Source organism: Meriones unguiculatus, chromosome 12 (genome assembly GCF_030254825.1).
Source record: "Meriones unguiculatus strain TT.TT164.6M chromosome 12, Bangor_MerUng_6.1, whole genome shotgun sequence".
NCBI classification, from domain to species: domain Eukaryota; kingdom Metazoa; phylum Chordata; class Mammalia; order Rodentia; family Muridae; genus Meriones; species Meriones unguiculatus.
Genome location: NC_083360.1, coordinates 23,369,806 through 23,380,125, shown reverse-complemented (window position 1 = coordinate 23,380,125; position 10,320 = coordinate 23,369,806). Strand labels below are relative to the sequence as shown.

The following is a 10,320-nucleotide window of genomic DNA, read 5'->3' as shown; positions in this document are numbered from 1 at the left end:
GTATTTCACACCATGCACCCCAATCTCACTCATCTCCCCCTCCCTTCATACTCACCCTCCACCCTTGCAACCTGGCTCCCAACAGAGACAAAAAAAAAACAACTCATAAAAACAACTCATAAAAGCTGTAATGTGTTATAGTGTGTCCCACAGAATACACTTTTATCCACACTTGTTTTCTTGCAAATGTTCATTACAATGACTTGTTGGTCTGGTTTGAGGCCTCTGGCTTCTGCTACTATATCAATAGTGGAACCTCACTGATTCTCAGATATCCTGTTGGTGCCATTTGTCATGGAGATCCTGTAGTTTTGGATCTGTAGAACTTGCTCCTTCATGCACTCCAGCAGTCCATTGATGGGTAGATGTTGAGGTGAGCCAATTCAAAACTTAGATATGGGCCGAAGAATTATCTGAGCTGGTCAGCCGTACAATTTTCCCACTCTCATGCCCTCAGAATGGCTCAGCAGCAACACCCACAACCAGGGTCAGCTCTACCCTGCTGCCCGGGCCAGGCACAGGGCCCACTCTTCTGAGCATTTTTGCAGGTGAGGTACATGGCCATTTCCCCCAACCTCATGACCCAGAGCCAGCTCTCCTACCTGCCATAGATGGCTCACATGCAACTCTCACATCCAGATCAACTCTATTGTGCTTTCCAGGCTAGGTGTAGGGCCTGCTTTCCTGAGTGCTGGAGCAGGTGAGGGGTCGGAACAACTATCCTGCTCTTATGGCCCCAGTGCCAGCTCCCCCACCTTCTGTAGATGGCAGGCAAGTTGCAGGCCCAACTCTCTCATGTTCACACCCTCAGAGCCAGCTCACCCATGCCTCTACCATCAGGGTCAGCTCTACTGTGCTTCCCAAGGAAGGTGCAGAGCCCGATGTCCTGAGTGCTTCAGCAGGCGAGAGGCAAGGACAGCTCTCCTGCTTTTTATAACCCCATCTGGGCCAGCACTCCTGTCAGCTTCCTTTGGCAACGCAGAAGGGTAGGTAGGGGATTTCTCCCTTGCACAATAACACCATACAGCAGACAAGAGGCAGGGATGGCTCTCCCACATTCACACCCTCGGGTTGGGTTCCCTACAATCCCCACATGTAGGGCCAGCTCGAGTGTGCTGCCCAGGTGAGGTGCACAGCCTGCTCTCCTGACTGTTTCAGCAGGTGACGATCAAGGCCAGCTCTCCTACTGTTATGACCTCAGGGCCAGCACTCTTGCTTTTCCATAGGTGATGGGAGTCGGGGGCCACCTCTTTCTCACCCACCTCTCACCAATGGCAGTTCTTCGTGGTGAACAGACAAGGAATGGGGCCGGTTCTCCCATTCTCACACCATTGAGGCTAGCTCACCCATGCCCTCACCATCAGGGTCAGCTGCCAAGGTGAGGTTCAGGGCTCACTCTCCCTCATCAGCAGCTGAAGAGGGGCAGGGTCAGTTCTTCTGCTCTCATGACCCCAGAGCTAGGTCTCCCACTTGCTGCAAATGTTCATAGGTAAGAAATGCTGAGCATAGACATTGCTGCTCTCCTCTGTGCCACCTCCTGAGGCACATGTGACACAGCACCCACACCTGTAATGCCTCTTAGGACAGACTATTTGTTTGTTTTTGAAGGAGCAGGTCTCATGTATCCCAGGATGTTTTTAAACTTGTTCTGTAGCCAGGAATCACCCTGAACTCCAAATCTTTTTGCATCCATTTCCTAAATACTGGGATTTTATGTGTACACCACTCTATTCATTTTTATAAAGTCCTGGGCATCAAACCCATAACCTGTGCAAGCGCAGACAAGCAGTGGAGCAATAGCTCTAGACTACTTAAGTGAGCATAACAGCAAAAGTATAGGAACTATTGCTATAGTTGTAAAGTGCCCCACCCAAAGTTGTATGTTGAATGTTTGGACACTTGATACAAGCAGCATTCACACATTGGTGTGGATTTGGAGAGATGATTGATAATCATGAAATGTTCTGATTGTAAATAAATTAACTGACTGAGGCTTATTTGATAGCATCAGCAGCAGGGATAAAAACAGCTGGTGGGCCTGGTAGTAGTAACTAGGTCACTGGAAATGTGCTTCTTCATTTGCTCAACCATGTTTGTAGCAGCTTTATTTGTAATAGCCAGAACCTGGAAACAACCCAGATGTCCATCAACGGAGGAATGGATACAGAAATTGTGGTATTTTTACACAATGGAATACTACTCAGCAATCAAAAAAGAGGAAATCGTGAAATTTGCAGGCAAATGGTGGGATCTAGAAAAGATCATTCTGAGTGAAGTATCCCAGAGGGAGAAAGACAAACATGGAATATACTCGCTTATATAGACATAAAAGATATGATAAACATAATGAAATCTATACACCTAAAGAAGATAATCAAGAAAGTGAACACAGGGTATGATGATCAATCCTCATTTAGAAAGACAAATGGGATATGTATTGAACATATGACAGGAGTTTACCGAAGAAGGCATTTGAAAGACTCTATCTAGCAGTGTTCCAAAGTAGATACTAAGACTCATAACCAAACCTTCGGCAGAGTGCAGGGAATCATATGAAAGAAGGGGAGTTGGATGTGGAAAGGATAGGAGCTCCACAACGACCAAACATATCTGGGCACAGGGTCTTTTCTGAGATGGACACTCAACCAAAGTCCATGAGTGGATAAAACCTAGAACCTCTGCTCAGATGTGACCTGTGATAGCTCAGTAATCAATTGGTTTCCCTTAGTAAGGGGAACAAGGACTATTTCTAACAGGAACTCAATGACTGGCTCTTTGACCTCCGCACCCCAGAAGGGAGGGGCAGTACTGTTAGGCCACAGACGAGGACTTTGCAGCCAGTCCTGAAAATACCTGACAAAATGGAGTCATATGAAAGGGGAGGAGGTCCTCCCCTATCAGTGGACTTGGAAAGGGGCAGGGAGGAGATGAGGGAGGGAGGGTGGGATTGGGGAGGGAATGAGGGAGCGGGATACAGCTGGGATACAGAATTAACAAAATGTAACTAATAAGAATAATAAAATTTAAAAAAAAATCATGCATCTTATCTCTTTTTCCATCCTCTAGCTCTGTTTCCGAGCTGCCATGAGATAAGAAATGTCATTCCTCTATAACCTGTTTTCATGAGTCTCTACCTAACCAATGGAGTCAGCCAATCATGGCCAAAAACCTCTAAAGCCGAAACCCAAAAAACCAAACCTTTCTTCCTTTAAAATTGTTTGCTCTAGGTATTTACCACGGTGGTAACACCTGATTGATAGGAATGTAGCCATGTTTCAGATCTTATCATTTGAGCTTGATACTATAGGGGTGACCTTGGCACATTATGAATAAACAGCCTGAATTCTGTTGGGTCACAGTTTCCTGTCCTCCAGGCAATGATGCCATACCTCCCATGTCATTGTCGGTATTTTCTTGGCTGTATTTACTCTGCTTCACCTCAGCTGGCATGCTTTTTTTTCTCTCCATAATTAATTCCATTGTCTATGACTTGGTCTCATAGATTAGGTGTGGCTCTATTAGATCCAGAGCTGCCTCCAGATTTAAGTAATCTCTTGAGACAGTTCCACTCTTTTATTTTGGCCTATTCCTTCTAGGCTTTCTAATTTCCTTCCACCATAGGCTGACTTTGTAGTCTAACCTTCAGAGAATAATCTTGCTTTTCTTATTCTCAAGTACTTTGAAGACATCTTGATGTAGCCTTGAGTGTGGAAAACTAGTGTAACAAACTTGGCACTTAGTTGACTTCAATAAATGTTAATCCCCTGTGTTCCCTTGGGGGATAAAAGATTATTTCAATCTATTTCTGAACAAGTATTTAATAAGTGCTGGCTGAGAGCTGTAAGTTCATAACAGAGGCTGCTATGTGAAATGTATTGGCAATGTGAGAAAAGAACTCATGTGCTTTTCTGTGTAGTGTTAATGATTTGGGCTATGACTTAGTTTCAGTGGTATTGTTGACATGGGTGAGGATCATGTTAATCACAGCTGCACACACCTGAAGAGAAGTTTTGATGCCAAACTTGTCTGGCATTTAATATGAGTTACTATGGACCCACAGAAATGAATGTTAAACCTACTAATGACAGTAATATACTAATATATTTCTATTAGGCATTTACTTTTGCATATATGCCTGCTTTGCTAAGTTGTAAAATTTTGTAGGAAAATAATTATGTCAAATTCCTTTATCCCTAGAGTCTGGAAGCCTGTGACTCAATGGTATTCTATAGATATTTATCAGATTTACACTGACTATACCACTGATCACTCCATTTAGAGTTGTCTTGATGCTAGAATAATTGCATCTCATTAAATACTCACCTCATTTGTTGTATTAGTCTCTGGAGGGCTAACAAGTTATGTTCTTTTTTCAACTTTAAACTTCTATTAAAGTAGGAGAAAGTAAAGTCTGATGATTGCTCTAGGTAGATTGTCTTTTTATTTGAGTTCTTTAGTTCATTTAATTTTGAGAGGATATGAGCTAGTGATGAAAACACTCTTCATGACTGGGATATAAAGAACATTTGACTAAAGACTTGTAACACTGTATGTTCATGCTCTTCAACCTCATGATTACTGAAGATAAAGAGCACAGTGACACCATGAGTATAGGCAAGTGCTAAATAAAGAGCCTAGAAGAAACACAGAAAGGAGATGCCTGGATGCAGAGGAGTGAGATGGAAGCAATTGTGTAAGTGTGCTTTTGAATAGACTCTTTTATTGGGATGACTGATGATTTGGTTCCATCTGATAAAACAAGATCATTATGATTCAGATCAGAAAGCCATGACATACTTACAATCACACAACCAATAAGCAGCTTTTTGAGGGAAAGAATTCTGGCTTCAAAGGAAAATCTTTATTTCTACTAAACAATTATTTTTTTCCTTGTATTTATGATTTTAAGACTCACCAAGAGCACCAAAACTGTTTTCAGATTTTTGTTTTCAGCTCTTTACTAAATATGTCTATGATGGGGTTAAGCTCATAAAATGTCAATAACTAGATGAGGTGGATTGTTGTGGCCAAGTGAGGTTTGAATCTCCTGCTCTTCACTTCTGCCCAATGCAGGAAATGACCTGAAAAGGCTCTGCTCTCTCTGTTGTTCGCCTCCTCTCTCTACCTCCATTCTTTCACCATGTTATTTTGTAAACAATAAAAGCATATTCTGGACATACCATCTGAGACTCAAGTACTCTGTTCCATATTCTGGACATACTATCTGAGACTCGGGTACTCTGTTTTGTTAGATTTATTTTTTTAGTCACAAGGACCTGTATGTACCACGCCCATGTGTGGAAGTTGGAGGACCACTTACAGCAATTGGTTCTTTCCTTCCACCATGTAGATTCCAGGGAACAAAAGCAGGTCTTCAGCCTAAGCAACAAGTGCTTTCAGCAACTGAGGTGTCTCATGAGACTTTACATTACAAGACTGTGAACTCCATTGATGAGAGAATTTTATCTTGACAAATCTCATTCTAGAAAATTTAACCAAAAGAGGTCTAGTCAAATGTACCTTAAAAATTATTTCCTTATTCATCCATTCTTGTCATCTTTTTGTTCTCAGTTTATCTCTCAGCACATCTGTTTTTCTGGAACTTATATAAACAACCTGTAAACCGCAGAGCCTCTGCATCTTCTCACTAAACTTTGATGTGTCCTTGAATTCTAATCGTGGACTAGTACTTCTAATTTAAAACATATCTATATTTGCCTTAATACAGAAACATTTAAAATTTAGTAGGACACAGACGCTATGAAGGAAAAAGAAGAAAGCAAAGGAAAAATTTACCTGGGGAGGTAAAAGCGAAAACACAGATGAAGAGGAGGGAACAGATAAATAATACAAAGGTTATTTGCAAAAGCTATATTAAAATGTATCATTTTATAAGCTTACTCAAATTGTGTGTGTGTGTTAAATAAAGTCATGATGCAAAGAATGATAATGACCCCTACAGAAATCATAGACCATCTAACAAAAACTCTGGTGCCATGCATGGAAAACCTCCCTTTGAATTTTTGGTAAAGGAGGTCCAAGAAGCCTCTAAAATAATAGAGGCTATTATTATAAAGGCATACTAAAAAAAAAAACTCTTTTATTTGTGTTTCTTATACATTTTTTCCCTACTCCACCACAATCCCTTCCAACACCACAACACTAGATAGGAGAGAGAAAGAGTTAGTGAGAGAGGGGGCACAGTTTTGTTTTTTTTTTTTTCTTACTGCTTCCTGCTGGTTAGGATCACTGGGTTCTTTGGACCCTTATTTCAGGAGATCTCCAACTTCTTGTCTCACAGCAGAAACTAGGAGCAGCAAGGAGGAAGTAGGAGCAGCTTTGCTCTTTCTCTGCGCTCCACAGTCTCTGAGCTCTGGACAGAGATTCTCTATCCAAAGTCCTCAGATTTAAACTATCTGCAGCTGGCAAAGAGCTCCTCTCAGAGCCTGCACAAAGCAAATAGTCTCTACTGTGGACCATCTCAATCTGTCCCATATCACATACCTGGGACCAAAACAAAAACATGTTTATATCCACAACAGGTTATTACTATTTCCCTAGGTTATCTCTCAGAACATGAAGGTAAGCCTCTATTGCCAAAGACCCTCTACATGTTATAATTAGAGAAAGACTTAGAAAAATAAAGATGGAACTAACCTGGAAGTTCCTCCCCTAAGGACTAGATGTCATAGTATCAGAAGATGGTACACAAGGTTCCAAGAAATAAAGGCAACAATGCCTATCCATCTTTTAAGCCTACGAAACACAAAACAATAAGCCACCCAAGATGTTCACAAGGGTACAGTAGTGGCACTTTTGTCTTAGGGATGATCAATAGCTGTCTAATTAGACTTAAGATCCACTCAACAGGAGACAATTTCTGCCTGGTACTTTAAATCCACCCAGCTGCCCATGACTGGTAAGGTCATGGACCCCAGACAAAAACCTACCACTGCCATTTTTCTAAACCAATACAATTCCTAACACTATTCTAGAATGTTTAACTTTATACCCAAAGATTACCATAGCTCTCAAGCCTCATCAATGACATTTCTTTTTTGCAGCAAATAAAGACTATTGTAATATATAACTGGGCAAATGTAGAGAATGAGTGAACATGGTACCCAACTCCGATTGGTATGTCTACAATGAGACCCTACACCTAAGCTGAAACATCACAAGAGACAGAGTAAGAAAAATTGTACGAGTCAGAGGATTAAGATATAATACAGGATAATCATACTAAAATCTGCACACCTAAGAAAGCTAATTAAGAAGGAGGACCCCGGGTAAGATGTTCAATCTTCATTCAGAAAGGCAAAATGGGACAGACATCAGAAGAGGGAGAAAACAGGAAACAGGACAGGAGCCTATCACAGAGGGCCTCTGAAAGACTCTACCCTGCAGGGTATCAAAGCAGAGGCTGAGACTCATAGCCAAACTTTGGGCAGAGTGCAGGGAATCTTATGAAAGACGGGGGAGATAGAAAGACGTGGAGGGGACAGGAGTCTACAAGGAGAGCAACAAAACCAAAAAATCTGGACACAGGGGTCTTTTGTGAGACTGATGCTACAAACAAGGACCATGCATGAAGATAACCTAGAATCCCTGCACAGATGTAGCCCATGGCATCTCAGTGTCCAAGTGAGTTCCCCAATTATAGGAATAGGGACTGTCTCTGACATGAACTCATGGGCTGGCTCTTTGATCACCTCCAGCTGAGGGGGCAGGAGTCTTACCAGTCCACAGATGAAAACAATGAAGCCAGTCCTGATGAGACCTGATAGACTAGGGTCAAATGGAAGGGGAGAATGACCTCCCCTATCACTGGACTGGGGGAGGGGCATAGGGAAAGAAGAGGAAGGAAGGGTGGGTTGGGGAGGGGATGGGGGCTACAGCTGGAATACAAAGTCAGTAAACTGTAATTAATATAAAAAATAATAAATAATAAATAATAAAAGAAAAAATAGGAACCTGAAAAAAGATAAGAAAACTAATTTTAAGTGCCTAGTATTAGCAGTTATTTCTATAATTGATATATCTGAGTGTCTTATATTTGCCATATAATTTCACCAAAAACTATCACACTGAGATATTGTTACAATATACATATTATGCTGAGGAAATTGATAAATGGAGTGAATTATACCACATCTGTGAAATTATATCATAATAAGAGCATGACTAAGAATTTTCTTCTCCCCTATCAGTGGTTATGCAGTTATTAGAAGCATATAAAGAAGAAACAAACAAATCTCTCAAAGAAATATAGGAAAGCACAACCAAACAAATAGACACCAAGGACAGACAGGAAGCCACAATCAAAACAGTGAAGGAAATGAATGAAACACCATAAGAACTGAAAATGGAATTAGAATCAACAAAGAAAACACAAACTGAGAAAACCCTGGAGATGTCAAACTTAGAGAAGAGATTCGGAACTACAGAGGTAACCATAACCAACAGAATTCAAGAAATGAAAGAGAATCTCAGATGCTGAAGATACAATTGAAGAAATCAATACAACTCTGAAGGAAAGCATTAAAACAGAAAAGTTCCTGACATAAAACATCCCAGAAATCAAGGACACCAGGAAAAGAAGAAACTTAAAAATAGTAGGAATAGATGCAAAAGAGATTATGGCCAAGTGTTGGGCAGAGTGCATGGAATCTTATGTAAGAAGTGGGAAATAGTAAGAGCTGGAGAGGACAGGAACCCCACAAGGAGAGCAACAGAACAAGAAAATTTGAACACAGAAGTCTTCCCAGAGACTTACACTCCAACCAAGTACCAGGCATAGACATAACCTAGAAGCCCTGCACAGATGTAGCCCATGGCAGTTCAGTGTCCAAGTGGGTTACATAGTAATGAGAAGAGGGACTGCCTCTAAAATAATCTGATTGGCCTGCTCTTTGATCACCTCCCCCTGAGGGGGGAGCAGTCTTACCAGGCCACAGAAGATGACAATGCAGCTACTCCTGATGTGATCTGATAGACTAAGATCAGAAGGAAGGAGAGGAGGACCTCCCTTATCAGTGGACTTGGGGAGGGGCTTGCGTGAAGAAGGGGGGAGGGAGGGTAGGACCAGGAAGGGAGGAGGGAGGAGCTTATGGGGGGGAGATACAAAGTGAATAAAGTGTAATTAATAAAATAAAATAGAATCTTTAAAAAAAAAAAAGCACATACAACACAATATTGCCACCAACTCCACAATAAAAGGAACTAAAAATCATTGGTCACTAATACCTATCAACATCAATGGACTCAAGTCTCCAAAAAAAAAAAAAAGACACAGGCTAACAGAATGTTTGTAAAAACTGCATCCAACATTCTGCCATATTCAAGAAACATGCCTCAGCAACAGATGTAAATACTACCTCAAAATAAAGGGCTGGGAAAAGGTTTTCCAAGCAAACACACCCAAGAAGCAAGCTGGAGTAGCTATCCTAATATCTAAGAAAATAGACTTTCAACTACAATTAGCCTAAAGAGATGGGGAAGGACACTTCATTCTCATCAAAAGAAGAATCCACTACGAGGACATCACAATCCTGACCATCTTTCACAAATACAAGGGCATTTGTCAAATAAATATTATTAAAGCTTAAATCACACATTGACATTAATAGTGGGAAACTTCAGCACCGCACTCTCACCAATGGATATCAAGACAAAAGCTAAATAGAGAAATAATGAAGCTAACAGTGGTCATGAATCAAATGGACCTAACAGCTGTCTATAGAACTATTCACCCAAACATAAAAGAATATACCCTTTTCTCAGCACCACATGGAACCTTACCAAAACTGATCAGATTGTTGGTGACAAAGCAAACATCAATCAATACATGAAAATTTAATTAATCCATTGTTCTTTATCAGATCACCATGGATTAAAATTAGAGCTCAACAACAAGAGAATCAACAAAAACCCTTCATACTCATGGAAACAGCTCCCCGCTCAATGATCACTGGGTGAGGGAAGAAATAAAGAAAAAATTAAAGACTTCCTAGAATTCAATGAAAATGAGGGAAAAACTTCCCCAAACTTATGGGACACCATGAAAGCAGTGCTAAGAGAAAAGTCTTCTTAAAGAAATTGGAGTGATCGTATATTAATAAGTTAACAGATCACCAGAAAGTTTCAGAAAAAAAAAAGAAGCAGTCACACCCAGGAGGAGTAGACAACAGAAAATAATCCAACTCAGGGCTGAAATAAGTAAATTAGAAACAAAAAGAGCAATACAAAGAATCATCAAAAACAAGAGTTGGTTCCTTGAAAAAAATCAATACGATAAACCCCTACCCAAACTAACTAAAA

General features: G+C 40.8%; 1 pseudogene; it reads right to left on the bottom strand.

The window, feature by feature from the left end:
* Positions 1-1,468: 1,468 nt before the first annotated feature.
* On the bottom strand, positions 1,469-1,588 carry LOC132646919 (small nucleolar RNA SNORA17; annotated as a pseudogene).
* Positions 1,589-10,320: the final 8,732 nt, after the last annotated feature.